Source organism: Suricata suricatta, chromosome 8 (genome assembly GCF_006229205.1).
Source record: "Suricata suricatta isolate VVHF042 chromosome 8, meerkat_22Aug2017_6uvM2_HiC, whole genome shotgun sequence".
Taxonomy (NCBI): Eukaryota; Metazoa; Chordata; class Mammalia; order Carnivora; family Herpestidae; genus Suricata; species Suricata suricatta.
In genome coordinates, this window is record NC_043707.1 from 78265306 (window position 1) to 78285237 (window position 19932).

Below are 19932 nucleotides of genomic sequence, written 5' to 3' on the forward strand. Positions count from 1 at the left end.
CTTAGAATATAGCAGTTAACAAAACACACCCAGATCCTTCATGGAGCTTGTGTTCTAATGGCAGGAAACATGGGCCCTTGCACTAGGCGTTGCCTCTCAGCACAACGGCTCTTACTGTGTTCTCTGTTGATTACTTCTCAAACCTCAGGCCTCTTATTAGGAAGTAACCACATAGTCCAGGAAGGATATGACAGTGGCTTGGACCAGGTGGTGGAAATGTGAGAAGTAGTCAAATATAATCACATAGTAGAGCCAATAAGATTTACTGATGGATGTGCCATGGGGTGAAAAGAAAGGGAAGAGTCAAAGGCGCCTCCAAAGATGTTGGCCAAAGCAACTGAAGAACGGAGTTTCTGTTAGCTGAGAGGGGTAAGACTAAGGATAGAGAAGGGCTGGTGAGGGACGGAGGAATTCAGTGGCACATATGGTAAGTTTTAGATGCCTGTCAGTAATACAAGTAGAGTGTTCATCAGGCAGTTGTATATATACGCCTGGAGTTCAGGCTGGAAATGTAAATTTGGGAATGATCCACCTATGGTTGATATTTTAACCTATGAAAATAAGTAGGAAAGAAGAGGAGGTGCTTTTACATTAAGAGTATGGGTTGATAAAGAAGGAACAGCAAAAAGGACTAAGAAGCAGCAGATAGGCAGAAGGCAAACCAGACAAGTGTGATATTCTGGGAGAAAAATATAAAGTATAAAGGACAAAAAAGTGATTGACTCTGACAAATGTCAAATATAGTTCTAAGAATTAATGTTTCCAAAAGTGGAAATGCCTGGTGGCATATTAAATATTATATACTGTATACTAAATGCTAAATAAAAATGTAGCCAATACTATATACTATAATTATTTCCTTGTACTGTGTTATGAGAAAGGTTGGAAAGTGAGTTATGGAGGCAGGTCTCAAACCTATGTCTTCAAACTCCAACTTTTGCTCTCATTTCATGTACGATGAACCTTTTGACACCCAGCTTGTCTGCCAGGCTTGAAGCAGTGTTCATCACACCATCTCTCTAAAGACTATATTCTATTTCTTGAATTGGGTAGTAATAACTTTGTCATAATTCATCAAAGCCTATACTTAGGATTTGTGTGTTCCCCACAGTGTATATTTAACTTTTTTTAATTTATTAAAACTCAGTTTCTGGCTGCTGTGTGAAAAATGAATGAGCAGGATCAAAACTAGAATCAGAGAAACTAACTAGAAGATGTGTTCATTTGATTATAGCTACTTTTCTAGTGCTCCAGATGGAACAAAGAAAAGATTTATTCCTCTAGTTTCACCAGACTTTACACAGACAATGCAGACTCCTGACAGCAGTAAGCCAACAGCCAGCCTTAAAGCTTTCTCCTGTGCCCCCATGAACTGATAAGCAAGGAAAGAAAGAGTTCAGGGAGAACATGGGGCAGCCCATACAGTTGGAGGGTGGATGAGCCTAGAGTTTTCCAAAGAGAGTCTGTCTTCATGTGGTCAGGGGAAGACTAACCATTGAATCAGAGGGTCTTAGCAGGTGCAGAGGAAGCAGCTATAGGTATCTTCTTGCCTCAGGCTGTCTCAGAAATAATGTCAAAAAACCATGGCTCTTATGGGACAAGCTGGATGCATGCTGGGTCCTAGGGACAAAAACCAGACATTCAGAGTCTAGCCTGTCCAAGTACAGGTAATCTACAAATCTTTTTAAAATATTTTATTACATTCCCATAACATCTTTATATTGCATAAGTAGCATTTATACCTAAATTCAAAGAAATCTGCTACATTTTTAATTTTCTTTCTAAGGCTCGTATATCTACTGATATTTGGGCTCTGCAGAAATCCAGTTGAGAGATGATAGACTAAAGTGATAGCAGGAATAACAGAAAAGAGTGGCTGCTTCAGCCATAATAACTTCTTACTAGACACATCTCCAGAAGCAAGGGAAACAGAAGCAAAAATAAACTATTGGAATTTCATCAAGATAAAAAGCTTCTGCACTCTGAAGGAAACAATGAACAAAACTAGAAGACAGCCTACCATGTAAAGATACTTGCAAATAATATATCTGATGAGGGGTTAGTCTCCTAAATCTATAAAGAACTTATCAAATTTAACACCCAAAAAACAAATACTCCAGTAAAGAAATGGGCAGAAGACATAAAGAGATATTTTTCCAAAGAAGACATCCAGATGGTTAACAGGCACAAGAAAAGATGCTCAACATCACTCATCATCAGGGAAATGCAAATCAAAACCACAATGAGATTCCTTCTCACATCTATCAGAATGGCAAAAATTAACAAGAGGAAATGACAGATGTTGGTGAAGGTGCAGAGAAAGGGGAACCCTTTTAGACTGTTGTTGAGAATGAAAACTGGTGCAGCCACTCTGGAAAATAGTATGGAGGTTCTTCAAAAAGTTAAAACTAGAACTACTGTACTAATCCACAATTGCACTGCCAGGTATCTACCCAAAGGATACAAAAATACTGATTCAAAGGGGCACATGCACTCCGATGTTTATAGCAGCACTGTCAACAATAGCCAAATTATGGAAAGAGCCCAAATGTCCATCAACTGATGAATGGATAAAGAAGATGTAGTGTGTATATACATATATTTGATGGTTGGAATATTATTCAGCCATTTAAAAGAATGTAATCTTGCCATTTGCACCAATGTGGATGGAGCTAGAGTTATACTGCTAAGCATAATAAATCAGGCAGAGAAAGGCAAAAACCATATTATTTCACTCAACTTATTGAACTTAAGAAAATAGGAGAAAGTAGAGAAAGAGAGAGAGAGGCAAACCACAGAGACTCTTAACTATAGAGAACAAACTGAGGATTGCCGACGGGGAGTTGGGGGGGGGGGTAAATGGGAGATGGCTATTATGGAGGGGCACTTGTGTTGAGCACTAGGTGTTAAATGTAAGTGATGAATCACTAAATTCCACTCCTGAAACTAATATTACACTATTAACCAACTAGAATTTAAATAAAAATTTGAGAAAAAGAAATTTAAAAAGAATGGACAGATGTAAAATAAATTTTGGAGATTGTAGTGACAGGATTGTATGAGAGATGAATAAAGAAAGAGGAAAATAATAATTCCCAGCTTTCTAGGTTTCGTAATGGAGCAGAGAGCATGGTGCCATTTATTGGAATAGGAAAGACAGTTTGTAGACTTGGGTACAAGAATATCAAGAACACTGTTTCGGGTTTGGTAAATTTTAGATGTCTATGAGGAGACATTCAAATTGAAATACCAAGTAGGCAGCTGGATATCTGAGGCTGGACGTCAAAAGGAAAACTTGATATGTAGATATACATTTGGAGATGGTTGGCATGTAGGCAGTATTTAAAATCATATGTCAGAGTGAAATGACCTTGGGATGAATTGACCTAAATAACAACAGAAGGCCACTGAGATGCTGAGCACAATAACAATGAAGAAAACTCAACATAAATACAACACAGAGGTCACTGGTGAAATTAACAAGGGAAGTCTTAGTGACTAGACCCCAGATGGGAGTTGGTTTAAGAGGAAATGGAGGAAGGAAGAGGAAACAACATGTGTAAAAATGTCTTTCAGAGAGTGTTTCACATGCATTAACTTATTCCATTATCTTACCAGTCTTATGAAATAGGTATTCTTATTATCCTCATTTTATGGATAGAAGAAGCTCAGGCTTAAAGGTAATTTGCCCCAGGATTTGAACTCCTGTCCCTCTAATTCTTAAGCCCGTGCTCTTCATCACTATCCAATATGGCAAGCTACATAGTACAAGATGAAAGACAGCTCTTCTTCAACCTAGAATGGGGTTACATGTCAATAAACCCATCATAAGTTGAAGATATTATAAATCAAAAATACATTTAATACACACAGCCTCCTTAAATATGCTCAGAACACTTACACTAGACTACAATTAGGCAAAATCATCTAACACAAAGCCTATTTTCTAATAAAGTATTGAAAACTTTATGGAATTTATTGAATTCTGTACTGAAAGTGAAAACCAGAATGGCTGTTGGTGTATTAGCTGTTTACACTGGTGATTGTATGGTTGGTTAGGGAGCTCTAGCTTGCTGCTTCTACCAAGCATCACAAAAGAGGAGTATAGTACATATTCCTAGCCCAGGAAAGTATCAAAATTCAAACTCTAAAGTACAGTTTCTACAAAATACATATTGCTATCCCACCATTACAGAGTCAAGAACTCATAAGTCAAACCATTGTACATTGGGGACCGTCTGTACAGATTTTGGTATTCACTGATTTGTTTAATGTACAAGAGTTAAATTGGATAATAAATTCAGAGATCTTTTTCTAGAATGGAAGCAACTTTAAATACCTGAAAAACTAGATTTGGTGTTTCAAAAAAATGTTTACAATTGAGGAAAGAAATGTTGATTAAGTCATCAAAATGCAGTCATCACTTCCTATGAACTTAATGCAGTGGTGAAATAACCAAGTGTAAGACTTGTCCCTCTGTTTTCTACTCGCTGAGCTCACTTAGCATTGATAAAATGATGAACCAAACCATTGATGCTCATTTGCAATCTAAATAGTATTTGCTGATGTTTCTATGTGGGGAAAAAGATATCTGTAAGGCTATTATAAACTCATTTTAAAATACTCAAGTCTATTTTATTTTCCATAAAATTTAAAACTGAAAGTTTAATATTATAACACTCTTTGTCCATTTTTATCTTTTATCATCAGATTACTTCAAAATCACATATCTTAAGTTACATACACACACCTTACAGGAGATGTGGACATAAAATATTACATAGTACTACATCGTTAAGAGTATGATTCTTATATCTCAACATTTCAATTTGGAGTCCAAGAGGTGTACAATTGAGTGCTTTATTCCATTCCTATTTTCTTGAGAAGAATCTCCTTGAGAATAGATTGATCTAACAATTGTCACACTGTAATTTTTCCTTTCTTCTACATCAATCAAAATCATAATGTTTCTTTATTAAATAAATCTTTAAGTTTTTACATTCTCCCTTGCATTACTTTAATGTTTCTCCAGGCCTTTTAATTTTATCAGAGGATTTTTCCATGAGTTAACTTCAGCCAAATTCCTAAGATTTATTCTTGGTTTTTATACTACATTGCTTCCCAAATTCTCCATGATTTATTACTGGACTAACAAATCAGAAAATCCTCTAGGAATCTATATGTACATTTAAACATTGTAGGTAATATACAATGTGCATATTCAGCTCTGCTAACAATTAGTAATATATGTACATACATATCAGTATATATATTTATATTAATTATTAAATTTTAGAAAATAATCAAAATACCAAACTGAGAAGAGTTAAGATGTAAGTCAAGGTAGAACACTACAATTATTATATTCCACTAGTAAATATATTTCTATTAAGTATATAATATTTATTTTTTAAACTAATATTTATTAATATTAAATATTTATTAAATTGTTATTATGTATAATATGTAATTATATATAACATATATTGCTAGTGGAATACAGTAATTATATTTTTCTACCTTGACTTACATCTTTTTTTTTAATGTTTATTTATTTATTTTGAGAAAGAGAGAATGTGCCGGGAGGGGAAGAGAGAGAGAAGGAGAGGGAGACAATCTCAAGCATGTTCCCTATTGTCAGCACAGAGCCTGATATGGGGCTCAAATTCATGAACCAAATGATCATGACCGAAGCTGAAAACAAGAGTCAGACACTTAATCGACTAAGCCACCCAGGTGCCCCTCTACCTTGACTTACATCTCAACTCTTTGTCAATTTGATATTTTGTTAGTTTTCAAAAATGTTATTTCCAAATAAGGGTCAAAGAACATGGCACCTCTGGTACCAGTCCACTCTTGGTATCTTCCTTGACTGAGGGATGCTGTCAGACTTCATCAATCAGTTGAATAGCAACCGAGCTTCTGCTGATGCTAGAGATTCTACCTCTAACATAGCTCCATTATCATGGTCACATCATTTAGTGAACACCATATCCCTGAGATTATGCTCACCAAATAAAGGATAGTTTTGTGACTCCAGAACTGCCAAGGGATTTGTCATCTTTGCATCCCTAGTTCCTGGCACACAATCTATCACAAATGGTTTGGAATGAATAAGGATAATGAATAAGAAGACAGGGTTAACAGAGTCTCTGATATGCCTTTATAATTCTGTACCTACTTTCTACCAACTGAACACTTTGATAGCCACTTTCCTTAGTTCTTCTATCTCCCCCATCCCCTTTATCTAATCCAATGGTAAATTTAATTTGTTCTACTTCCAGAGTAAATCCTGAACCCATCTGTTCTTCTCCTCTTCTCTGCCCTACAACATAACCGAAGCCATACCATAACTTTCAGCTGAAACACTACAATAGTAGCCCTACTAGTCTCCCTGCTTCCACTTTCATCTACCTCCAATGTTCCACACAACTTCTATATGGTTTTCTGAAATATAAATTTGATTAATGCCACTTACTTGCCTAACAAGCACCAACAACTTCACAATATGCTTCACAAGAAAGGCAACTGTTTCCTCCCAAAGTTCTGCATGATGTAGGCCCTATCTCCCCAACCTCATCTCTGCCATTCTTCTCTGAGCCCAGTCCTTTCCAAGCACATAAGTTCCACTGTGCTTTTCCAGATACACAAAAATCTTTAAGACTCACACACATATTCTTTACCTGCTCAAAGTCATAAGAAAAATACTTTTTCCTGAAGAAGGCTTGATTCTTCAATATCAGGAGGATAGCCAGACATTTTCTAGTGAAATGTTTAAATTCTGTAGCTATAAAGAACATGTTACATACTTACAAAAATAATTTTTAAAAGATTATCTTCAAATAAAAGAGAATCACACAGGAGTGTGACTTCTATCCTATATTACTAAATATAAGAATGAAAAAAGTAGATTCCTTATCAGCTACTAGAAAAAACAGAGCTCTGAGAAACAGGACCGTAACCTCATTAGTATTTGTCATATCAAGCAGAGAAAAATTAAGTAAGTAACAGAAGACCAGAATAAGTTGATAAACTTGACATATTAACATGTAGAATTTTACACCTAATACTCATTTTTTCAGACACCAGGGATGATACTCTAAACATAAAAGAAATCATAATAAATTCCAAAAACTAGAAATATTAATGTGGTCCACTGACCACACAGCCATAAAGCAGATATTATCAAGCATCCTCCACATCCTTACTATCCAGCTAACCACTTGAAACTGTAAAAATATTTCTCCAAATAATTTATACTGAATGGAAATTTATGCTGAAGTCATAGAATTTTAAAATAAAACACAATAATAACACATCCAAACTGTAACATGAAGTCAAGGGGTGTGTAATAAAACCAATATAACCCCAAATGTATTTATTAGAAAATAAGATATATCAAATTCAAGTTACTTCAACATTCCTCTAAAGGAGCTATTAGATAAACAAGTAAGGCAGCCAAAAACAAGTCAAAAGAAGGAACTCATAGAGATAGAAACAGAAGTTAATAAACTAGAAATAAAACATTTCTAGAAATTGTAAAATGACACTGAAATCTTTTCCAGTACAAATAAGACAGACAAAATATCTAGCAATTCTGAATAAGAACAAAAAAAGGGAAAGAAAAAATAATATGCGAAGTTACACACAATTACAGATACAGATGAAATTGAAAACCTGGATAAAGTATGTGATAATCTAGAAAAAAATAAATTATCAAAACTGGCACAAGAAGAAGGAGATGACCCAAAAGAACTAATCCTAAAAAGTAAAATTGAAAAGTTGTCAAATTTAGGGGCACATGGGTGGCTCAGTTGGTCAAGCATCTGACTCTTAATTTCAGCTCAGGTTATGACTTCATGATTTGTGAGATAGAGCCCTACATCAGGTTCTGCACTGATAGCATGAAGCCTGTTTGGGATTCTCTTTCTCCTCTCTCTCCTCTCACTCTCTGCCCCTCCCCTTGCTTGCTCATTCTCTCTCTCAAAATAAATACTTAAAAACTTTTAAAAAAAAGGTGTCAAATAAGTACCATCCTAAAAGTCACCAGGCTTTTAACAGCTACAATTTTTAATATTCAATAATAAGCAAGAGGTATTGGTAGCAGCTAGCATTTGCTGGGGACTGCTCTCTACCAGGCACTGCACTGAGCACTTTACATTACTTAGCTAACTACTACCTTACTCTATTTTACAAACCAGAATCAGGTAGTTACTTGTCAGCTTTCACATGGCTGGCAAGTGGCAGGCCTGGTATTGGAATAGACTGTAGAGACCCCAAAGTCCAACTTCTTCTTCTTAAAACTTTTGTATTATAAGCAAGGATGACTTCACAGCAAAATGAGGCATTACTTTTAAGAAATAAAGAAGAAAAATCATATGACTATTTCAATAAGAGAGAAAAGTGTGATAAAAAGCAATATCAATTCCTGAGTTTTAATAAAACACTCAGCTTCCTTTACAGGATAAAAAAAGTATTTCTCAGAAGCCAACAGCAAACACAATACTCAAAGGTGAAACAGGAAAGCAGGTCCTCAAATTGGTATTAAGGGAGGAGGTTTCCACAGGTATGTTTAGAAAATAAAAGAGTCTTGTCCAGAACAAATAAGTTCATTTGTTTAGCTATTAAGCATATTGAACTGGTCTCTTTTCTACTGGGTGACTTTTCAGGGGCTTTAATATGCTAAGGTATTTGTTCTGTTCTGTGACTCCCCTGCGGGGGTAGGAGGTGGATTTAGTGTGCTATTTCTCAAGGTTTTTTTTACTACTGAATCTTTGCTCTCCCTTCTGGGAATTAATGCCTACAGTTTAGATAAGGCTACTCTATGGCAGTGAAGACAATGGCACTGAAATTAATAACAAAATAAGGAGTCACCACTCTCACAGTTCCTACTCACCATTAATTACCCTAGATGTCTTAGCCAATGAATGCAGTAAGACAAAAAAGAATAAGAGGTAAATATTGTAATGAAAAAAATATTATTTATACATGATATGATTGCCTACATAGAAAATTCAAGATCAAAGTAGTTAATTAAAACCTTAAAAGGACAATAACTTAGATAATTAAATACGAAATAAGTATACATACAAACTGCCCTCTATCCTTCAGTGAGCTTACAACTTGTCCAAGCAGATTTATGTGTAGTCTGGAAGAGGCGAAAAATAAGGATAAAAGAAGGAAAAATTTATTGAACATACATAACTCAGTTAATAATTCTCCCATCTTATCTCAAGGATAGCATGATGATTGGAGGAAAAGCAAATTACCCTTGCCACTGGATTTTGCATTTTTAAAGAATTGTATAATCCACATGATAGACAGACATCTGCTCATGATTAGATGTGTGACCAGGTAACATTCCTAGGTCCGACATTTTATAGAATCAGGTTGAAGAGGAAAATTAGCCGTGTCTGGGAGTCTCTGACTTTGGCTCGGGTAATGATCTTGCAGTTCATGAGTTTGAGCCCTGCCTTGGGCTCTGTGCTGACAGCTCAGAACCTGGAGCCTGCTTCAGATTCTGTGTCTCCCTCTCTCTCTGTCCCTCCCTCATGTTCTCTCTCCATCTCTCTCTCAAAAATAAACTTTAATAAAACTTTTCTTAATTAAAAAAAGAAGAAACTTACAAATCATCTAATGTGGACCATAAGATTTATAGATATTTACCTTGATGTAGCATATCCACTTCAGAGAATTTATCATAAGATAGAAGTAAAAAACCTGCATAATGATGGTCACATCACATTTTAAGAACTAAACATTGCAAATAGCTTCAATGTATACAAAAAGCTATTGTGTAAAGAAATGACAGTATATCCATACTATGCACCTAAATCGTGTATACTAAACTGACTTTTAAAATGCTGTGATCATATGAGAAAATATTCTCAATATGGAACAAGAGAAAAGTAGCTTACAAAACAGTGTGCATGGTGTGATCCCAGTTTTGCAAATATACACACTTGGGGCCTCCTTGATCCCTTTGCTGGGCACCTTGAGCAGGAAACAACCTAGACAGCCATACAGAGATGCCCTGAAATCAAAATATTGCTGATGCTTATCTCATACTAACATTACATAAAGGTGATTTGTATTTTCCTCTCAGGCTTCCCATGTCTACAAAATCTATTCTTTGTAACCAAAACAAACAAAGATTAATAAGTGGCACTTTAATTTATCTAGTTTAACCATAAAACTTGTTTTTCAGTCTTCTTAAATAATACTCCTCCCACTGTGTTCTTCCATTCCACACTGAAAGGTCTCCAATGATATGGCCTAAGGATCTTCAGAATGACCTCCTAGCTATTAGAAAATTTGTTCTGATGGTCAGCTGTAATCTGACTTCCCTATAATTACCATTTGGTGGTTATGAAAAGTAAGTTAATTTGTGTTATAAACAATAGTTCTTCAAAAGATTTTAAGATACCAAATATGTAGCTTTTGATTCTTCTTTTCCCCAGATAAAATATCTCCCAGTTTTTTACAATCTTCTTAGTGGCATAGATGTATAACATTCCTCTCAATATGTGCAAAGATTTTTAACCTATTAAGGTTGGGAAAGAGGGGAATATGGTCCTGGTGAGCTTCTCAAACTTGACTAGGCATGGCAAAAATAATAGCTAGAGTATCATTTTATGATCTAGTATTCTTGCTCAAACTCTGAATAATGAGCTGTTAGAAGACTCTGCCTTTGCTAACTTAAAATAGTCGTGTTTCTTAAAACAAAAATTTCAAATTATTAGTTTATTTTTTAAAGAATCCACCATGCCTGCCTATCAAGTGCTGAGTTGGGGTTCTAGTTGAATCATAGCTTGAAAGTTGTTCAAGTATCAAAAGACTACCTTCTTCATCACCATTTTGTTCTGTTGTTTGAGAAATCTAAAAATGACTCCATTTACTAGATAAGGAGTCAGGAAAAAGAACTGTTCCACATATTTCTATATGGAAGATTAGGGAGAGAAAGAATGAGGCCCATTGTTAATGAAAAATTTCTCAGCCTGAAGGATTTGTAAAGATTCCTAGTAACAGAATATCTTTTTTTAAAAAAAGTTCCAATAAAAGCAAACGCAAGTATATAAATCATTTACACAGGCTTATAAAACCTACTTAGTCATACAAGGAGACTTAAAGTATAAAAATAAATAGAAGAAAACAGAATTAGGAAATTGAAATACAGGATTGAGAAAAATGTGGTAACCTTCAAGTATGATAAAGGCTAAAACACATGACCACAGTCACATCTCTGGATGTAGGTTTGGGTGAGAGCCACTAGAGGAAAAATGAAGAAAGCATAGCAGTCCTCTCCCTCTCTCTCTCTCTCTCTGAATCCCTTGACTTTTATTTACTGAGATATGCTGGTGTATATTCTGACTTTACAAAGCAGTGTGTCAAGTTGTCTTCAGTTCCTTGTGACAATTTTCCAAGTGAGAGATTAAGAACGCAGGATCTTCCTCAGACTTTGTTTTTGCAGGAACCCCCTTGTTGTGCATGGTTGATCTCTCCCCCTCTATTAATCATCCTGAAGAATTCAGAGATGTTCCAAGATCTTCCTTCCTGGATCCCATACTTCCTCTAGCTGTTGTACCATATCCTTGCCCCATTTCACAACAAAGCTTAACAAAATGCCTCACAATACTCTGTTGCTACATCTCTACTCACCATTCCCTTTCTTTTCAATATTGTTATTCATTCTTAATTAAGTAAATAATACCATTTATTGTGCCTTGATAAGAAATGTAATTCGATAAGGATGTTTTATGTAGGTAACCAATGTCAATAATGTAGTCTATATTGATCCACACCCTCTTTCAAGTGTATAAACATATATGCATGTATGGAGGGGGGTTGTTGTTATTATTGGTCTTACAAAGGGAAATTGTATGCCATCAAGTATTTGCTATTTATTTACCAAGCTGACAATTCATGATGGAATGCACTTAAAACTGGCTTCTATCCTACCATGCCCCTAAAATTGCTTGCCATATTACTATATTAGCATGCTGTACATCACATACAATGATCACTCTGTAGTCCTCGCCTTACTCTGGCTCCTGGCAGAGTGAGAGGAAACTACTTCTAACTTCTTAAAAGCACAACCCCCATTTGGATTTATGATACCTCACCTCCACTTCTTGTGTTCTTGTGTGAGCGTCTCTGTGATCTCCTTTGTTGCCCCACCTCTAATGACCCCTAAATATTGGAAGTCTTGGGCTTCCATCCTAGATCCTTTTCTCTTCTCTACCTCTGTAATAATAACTTGCCATCTAATAGAAATTTCATATTTCTCATGTTCAAAATTGAATTGATCTTCACCTCTAACCACATATTCAAACAAATATCCAAGTGAATCATCAGGAAGGTGGTTGGAGATGCAAGTTTGAAGATCAAGAAAGAGTTATAATATATGAGTCATCAGCAATAGATGGTATTTAAAACCATGAGTATGAATAAGATAACCTAGAGAAAGATTATAATTAAAGGCTTTCCCAAGTCCTTTGAAGAAATCAAATCAGGCACTGCTTTATTAATTTAAAGTTTGGATTTTTTTTAAGGATAAAAGCAGCATGGAGACAGCAATAGATTATTTTGTAACTATGGAGAAGCTCTCCAGGCCTAACAAAAGGCTCTCCTTGCAGCTATTTTAATGATTCCATGGGAAATACAATACAATCCGGAGTTGTAAAGGTCTAGGAGACCAAAACCAAGCTTCATAGCCTTCAGCTAGGGCAGCACGTACAATGCCATTGCCCTTTTTCTAATCAGCTTTTATATACAACCTTTATTCCAACTGATCTTCTTTGTCAAAAGTCAAAAAGTAACTATCCAGCCATCCTCTCTTTATTAGCTTTAGAAGGTAGCTCATACTTTGAGTTACATGTTGTTTTGAAAGATAAAAATAGCAAGGGAAATTCACTGGACTTCTTATCTGAAAATCAACCCTACTGAAGCTGTATGAGCAAGTTGAAATACTGAAATCAAATTACTGACCTATAGAACAGTGGGCTGAGCAATGGTCACAGAAGATTGATGAAGTAACCATCAGCTCCTGTCTGCCAGGTTAAATTAACTCTTCAGTCTTAAGAAAAAAATGTAGTTACCATAAATAAAATTGCTCATGATAGTGCTTAGCTTTTATGGAGAAGACAATGTGATATCTGCAGTTTGGGATTTGTGTCTCTCTGTGAGTTATGAAAAGCTCATTTGACTAAAGTTATTTATTGATGCTGAGCCTAAATAATAACACTCAACCAATAATGTGTCAAACAAGTGTTTAAAGCCATATATTGCAAACATCAGGAGAATAAACTGTTAGAATCAGGAGAATAAACTGTTAGAAATATCAACATTTAGAATGATGATAGTTCCATGTAAGAAAATCAAGAATATCACCTATGAGTGTTCTTAGAATAAAAACATTCATATTCTACTTTAACAGCTCATTCCAATTCATCATCAAATCAGATATCAAGTAAGTTGGTTTTTTTTTAAGTAATCTCTACCCGCAGTGTGGGGCTTGAACCCAAAATTCCAAGATGAAGAGTCGCATGCTCTATGGACCAAGTCAGTCAGGTGCTCCAAGCAAGTTCTTGGATGGAACTTACACACTGGAGAGAGCAGCTTCATAACACACAGACCACTGTCTCAAGACACTCATAGCCTAGGGGGGCCACACTGATGAACTCAGAATATTGTATATACAATAATGGGGTCTCTATATACTATGAGGATTCGGTTTTTTACCTTCAACAAATTAAAAAGAAGTTTACAATAGACCAAAAATGAAAGGGAACTTTAGCAATAGTAAATTGATGATGGTAAAGAAAAGGTCAGTACATATCATTAAAATAGGGGAAAGAAGAACTTTAAGAAAGTCAGTTTCAAAAAAAAAAGAACGGCGTAGAAAGAGTTGAGTATAAAGGAAGTCTAGTCATGTCAGATTTCAGAAAAGTTAGCTTATCTTTAAGAAAACAAAATTAAGTGCACAAGAAGATATTCTTCCTTTGTAGAAGCAAGTTTAGTAACCTAGAAAAGGGCTAAACAAAGAGTGTCTAAACACCAGAAATGCAAAGAACATTATAATTCATGAAATAGGGCTGAATAGCATGGGAGCTAGGAGTGAGGGCCCCAAAACAGAATGCCCAGATTTGAATTCTGAGTCCATTGTCTATTATGTTGTGTGACTTCGGCAAGTCATTAAACCTGTCAGTACCTGATTTTCCGTGGTTATATATTTTAAAAAGTTCAATAATAACCCCTATGTATAGAGTTATTATGAAGCTTAAATTAAGTAATCTACTAAAGCCCTTAGCTCAGCTCTGGGCACACAGGCAGAATTCAAACAAGCATGTCCTATTACTACTAGTTTTCTGGATATTTCATGCTTTTAATTCTCACATATTTATGGAGTACAGAGTTGATTATTTATATTCAGCCTGAGCTGTCACTAAAGAGACATTAGGAAAACAGAAATGACAACATGCCTGTCCACAAAGGGCTTACAATTGGCAAGGGAAGGAGAAATAAGGCATCACAGCTATATAAACATAGAAAAGGAAAATAGGGATGTAACTTATTATCATAAATATAATAAATACTAAAAGCTTTCACTCAAACACTGGATTGACTGACTCTATTACTGAATGCACTGCCTGGCTAGGTGAACGGAAGTGATCATCTGTTTTAGTATCATAACAAAGCACACCAGTTTTCTAAGTTACAGTAGAGGCCATGGGGAGAAGGCAAAACAAAGAACGTCACAAAGTAGGAATAAGGGTGTTAAAAAAGAGTCCATAGACAGTGGGCCCATCCATTCTATAAAGTAAAATAACAATATGAGTTCTTTTATCTATACTCTCTCCTTCTCTGACTCACCTAGAGTGGAAATTTGCTGTTTAAATGGTAATGGGTTATGGGAAAATCAGTCCAAATAAACAAAAAATCTGAAATAAAGAATTTTTAATGACAGTTTTACTACTTTAAATATATAAAATAATGAAGCTATTTCATATGCACCAGAGAGGATATATATCTTGAAACAGGGACTGTATTTTTGTTTATTTATTTAATACATACATATATTTTATATATATAAAATCAAAGTCTGTAGACATATAAAATTATGTCTTTTATATATAAAATAATTATATATGTATACCCATGCACATGCACACACACACACACACACACACACACACACACACACACACATAGTCCTTGTTTTCAGGATGCTCAAAGTCTTGAGAAGAAAAGAACACGAGCTACGGCAATTGTTTCTTTTTTTTATCATGGTGATTGTTTCTAACTTAATTTTTTGCCTCTATTCTTGCTGCCCTCCAGTGCATTCAGGAGCCTGGGTGTTTCTACACCCAGATCTAATCAACACTCTCCTATGCTTAAAAGCCTGTGTTCTACATTGCCGTTAGCATAGAATGCACACTGCTGGGCATGCCACAGGTCCCCCATAACCTAGTCCATGCAACTTCTGCAGCCTCATCCTTTTTCATCACCTCATCATCCTCCTCTTCCTCCCCCCTGCCACAGCCCCTACATTTGCAGCCATACTGGGTGACATACATTTTCTCAAAAATGCCTGACTTTGCTTGTATGTCTCTTTCTGCCTGGAATACTATTCTCTCTATTCTACTTGATAAACCTCTATCTTGCAAAGCATTCCAAGCATCATTTCTTGTGTGAAACCTTGCAAACACACACACACACACACACACACACACACACACACACACACACAAGCACATACATGCGCACACAGTGCCTTTTCAATCTCTATGTTATCACAACCTGGCTCCACCATCGAGTCTTATTACTGTGTACCACGAGGCAATGTGTGCTATCCAGAGCCCTGCCTCAGGACAGAGGCTCTGAGTCTCAGGTTAAACACCTCTAGGGAAATTAATCTTGGCCAAAATGAACCTCTTGTACCCACGACCTCTCAAATCCCATGATTAGCCAGTAAAAAGAATGGGACACAGTGGCCCCTATGCTTCCAAGTGAGACAATCTGCAGGGCCTCCCTGCTCCAGAGCTCAGAGGACTTCATGGTAACCGTTCAACTCCTTTCTCTGCTCAGTTCTCACCCCTCCACTTCCCATCAGACTGATCAGTGCATTCCACTATTGGGGGTTTATTAACCCCATCTCAGAGTGTATTTCCTAGGGACCCTAACTTAAGACACCTCATTTGACACTAACTTTTTTATAGCTATTTTCACTCACCAGGCATGGGTTGTGTGCATTTCTGTTTCTCTCAGTGCAAGCTGTCAATAAGGCTTGCCAAAATGGCAAATAAACAATAATATGAACCAAGTTGTATGAAGTTGGCTTTTGGTTAAGAGTAGCAAAATTGCATGGTATTTCCAATAATAATCTCTCCTCCTATATACTCAAAGAATCTCTACATTCTAAATAGATCCGTGGCTACCAAAATAGAAACTGCGTTTCTCAGCTTCCCTTATACCTACTTGTGGCCATATGACTAAGTACTGGTTAGTGGGATGTAAGCAAAAGGATGTGTGTAACTTTTTCCTCACATCCTTATAATAGATAAATGTATTCTTTGTCCCTGCTTTGTCCTCACCACTAGCTGCATATGGCTGTAGTGATTATGATTTGGACCTTCTTTGACCATTTGGACAAGGCCAAGACCTTGGACAGAGGAGCATGGCTCCTCAATATCAAGAAGCTGCCTTACCAATACTGGGTTCAGAGTGTTAAGTGAAAGAGGTATCAGTTATAATCTTGTTTAAGCCACCATATCCTGGAATCTATGTTATCCTGTGCCCTAATTAATAACAATTGCAGAAAGCTACTTTGCCTAAGGACCAACTTGCTAAATGACAATTTATCAAATTTGCTAACTGTATCAATTAACAAGAAATTTTTCTTTAATGCTTTTATGACGCTGTCAGAAATTTATGGATATAAAATAAGAGACTGTGGAAAGCCAGGATTCTAATCTCTTTAGACCTCCAGACTCATCCCAGCCCCTATCCCTCCTTAGCTTTTTGCTCCTTAGTCTGCCCACTCAGCTGCAGTGGCATGGAGTGGGGTCAGAGATAAACTCAACATTTCTTTAAAAACTGTTATGAAGGAAAAATAAAACTCAATCAACACCTAACATAAATTGTCAACTTCTAAAAACTATAAAAGTATTAACATTATCCTATCCAATATAAACTTCCACAAACTTTATAAACATTTAAAAGAAACACAAGCATTTATCAAGATAAATTGTGAACTTGGTCATTTGAGTGATTCTTCAGTGAATGAGTATTCAAATAGTTGATTTCAGGGACCTAGACTGCAATTTTTCCTAGAAATCATGGATTGGCTTATTTCAGACCTCCCTCCTGCTGAGAACAAATAGAAAATCTGGAAATATTTTTATTTTTAAAAAATCTACTGAGGGCATCCATAAGCTACTAGTAGTGGAAGTTCAAGGAAAGGAAAATACAGAGAAATGAGACCATAATTTGATAGTGCTATTCCTCTTGAGACATTTGTTGATGCAAACAACCCCGTAGCTGAGGGTCTGGAAGGATAAAAATTGAAATTCAGGGCTCACTAAGAAGGAGGGATCCTGGAAAAAAAACAGTTAAGGCTTTCAAGTGAGCCCCTGAAAGCATATATCTTAGAAATAGAGGTAAAGTGGAAGAGATCAGTCCTTAGAAGACTGAAGACCAGCTCACAGTCAGCTCAATCCTTAACTGAACTAATGAGATCTGTCTCCGCTCTTAACTGCTTCCCAGAAGTAAAGTCTCTCTGAAGAAAAACAACATTATCCAGAGCCTCAAATTATCTCTATACTTCATAAACAGAGGCTAAATTGTATCCCCAAAACTCATATATTTAAAGCCTCCCTCATACCTCAAAATGTGACTGTATTTGGACATAGGGCCTTTAAAAAGGTAATAAATTAAAATAACGTCTGGATGGCTAGTTGGTTAAGTTCCTGACTTCAGCTCAGGTCATGGTCTTACAGTTTGTCGGTTCAAGCCTTGCATTGGGCTCTGTGCTGACAGCTCAGAGCCTAGAGCCTGCTTCAGATTCTCTCTCTCTCTCTCTCTCTCTCTCTCTCTCTCTCTCTCTCAAAAATTAAATAAAAACATTAAAAATCATAGAATAATAAAATAAGGCTATCAGGTGGGCCCTGACCCAACCTAACTGCTGTCCTTATAAGAAGTCGAGATTCAGACACAGAAACACCAGGGATGCACAGAGGAAAGATGATGTGAGGACACAAGGAGGAGGCAGCTATCTTCATGCCAAGGGAAAAAAGTCTCAAGAGAAACCAAATCTGCTGACACCTGATCTCAGACTTCTGGCCTCCAGAACTGTGAGAAAATAAATTTCTGTTAAGTCACCCAGTCTGTGGCACTTTGTTATGACAACCTTAGAAAACTTATGCAAGTGCTCAGAAGTTGATTTTTTAAAAGAATAAAAAACAAGGGAACTTACCACAAACGAAATGGGAAAAAAACAACATAGGACAGACCCATAGGACAGATTCATCCAAATATTGGTATTAGAAACCACACATTTTGAGATAGTGGTTATTAACATGTTCAGAAGTTAAATGAAAAGATGTGAAATCTCATAAGGAAATTGAAAATAATGAAAAAGAAAAAATAGACATTCTGGAAAATCGTTTAATACAATAATCGAAATTAAGATGAGTTTGGCAGTACTTGAAACACAGTGAAGAGAATATTTATGGACTGGAAGATTAATCAGAATAAATACCCACATTTATTGCAAAGAAAGACATATGGTCAGGTGTAAAAGTCTAACATGCACGTAATTGGAGCTCAAGAGGAAAAACGAACTAAACAGAGGTAATATTTGAAGAGACAATGGCCAATAATTTCCAAAACTGATGAGATACATCAAGCCATAGATTCAAGAAACTCTATAAACCCCCAAGAAGAATAAAGACAGCAGGAATCACACTTAGGCACCTAGGTATTATACAACTGCTGAAAATCAAAGACGAATAGAAAATCCTAAACCTCCCAGAGATTAGTGCTGACTTTTCAAAAAACAATGAGGTAATATATACAAAAATAAAAAACTGTCAACCTGGAAGTCTATACTTGGCAATAATGTTCTTTGGAAGTAAATATGAAATAAAGATATTTTAGGAAGACCAGAAACTAAGAGAGTTTATCACCAACACACTAAATATTTTATTAAACCCGTTAAAGAAAATACTAAAGAGAATTCTTTGGGCAAAGAAAAGTTATCCTGAATCGAAGCCCAGTATTTCCATAAGAAATAGCAATGAAAAGAGTAAATCTAAATGAGCCTTGGCCATGTAAAACAATAATGATTTCTTATGTGTTAAAAATACATTGAATTAAAATGCATCATAATAGCAGTACAAAAGGAAAGATGAGTGAGTGGAGTTAAAATGTTCTAAGCTCTAGAAAGTAGTATAAGTAATAATATTACACTTTAATAAATCAAAGATATATGGTGTAGAATTACCACTAACACTATAGTAAAATAATGGATAACTAGCAAGATAATATGAAGATGAATAAAATAATTCCTAAAATGCTTAATACAAAAAAGTGACCAAAAAAGAAACCAAAAAAGAATATAAAACAAGTAGGATCAGCAGAAAACATATTAAGTTGACAGAATTAAACATATTATGTATATATTTACATGAAGTGTAACAAAATACTCCAAATAAGAGACTATCAAACCAGATTAAAAAAAAAAAAGACACTGCTACAGGAGACACACTGTAAGTAAGGATATACAACCAGTGTTTAAATCCATGAAACCAAATGACACCAACAAGGCAGGAAGTTTAGTTAGAGAGGAGGCCTAAGGTCTAAGCCATGGAATGCTCCACAGATATTGAGAGGATGAGGAGGAACAAGCCAAAGGAGACTGACAATGACTAGGAA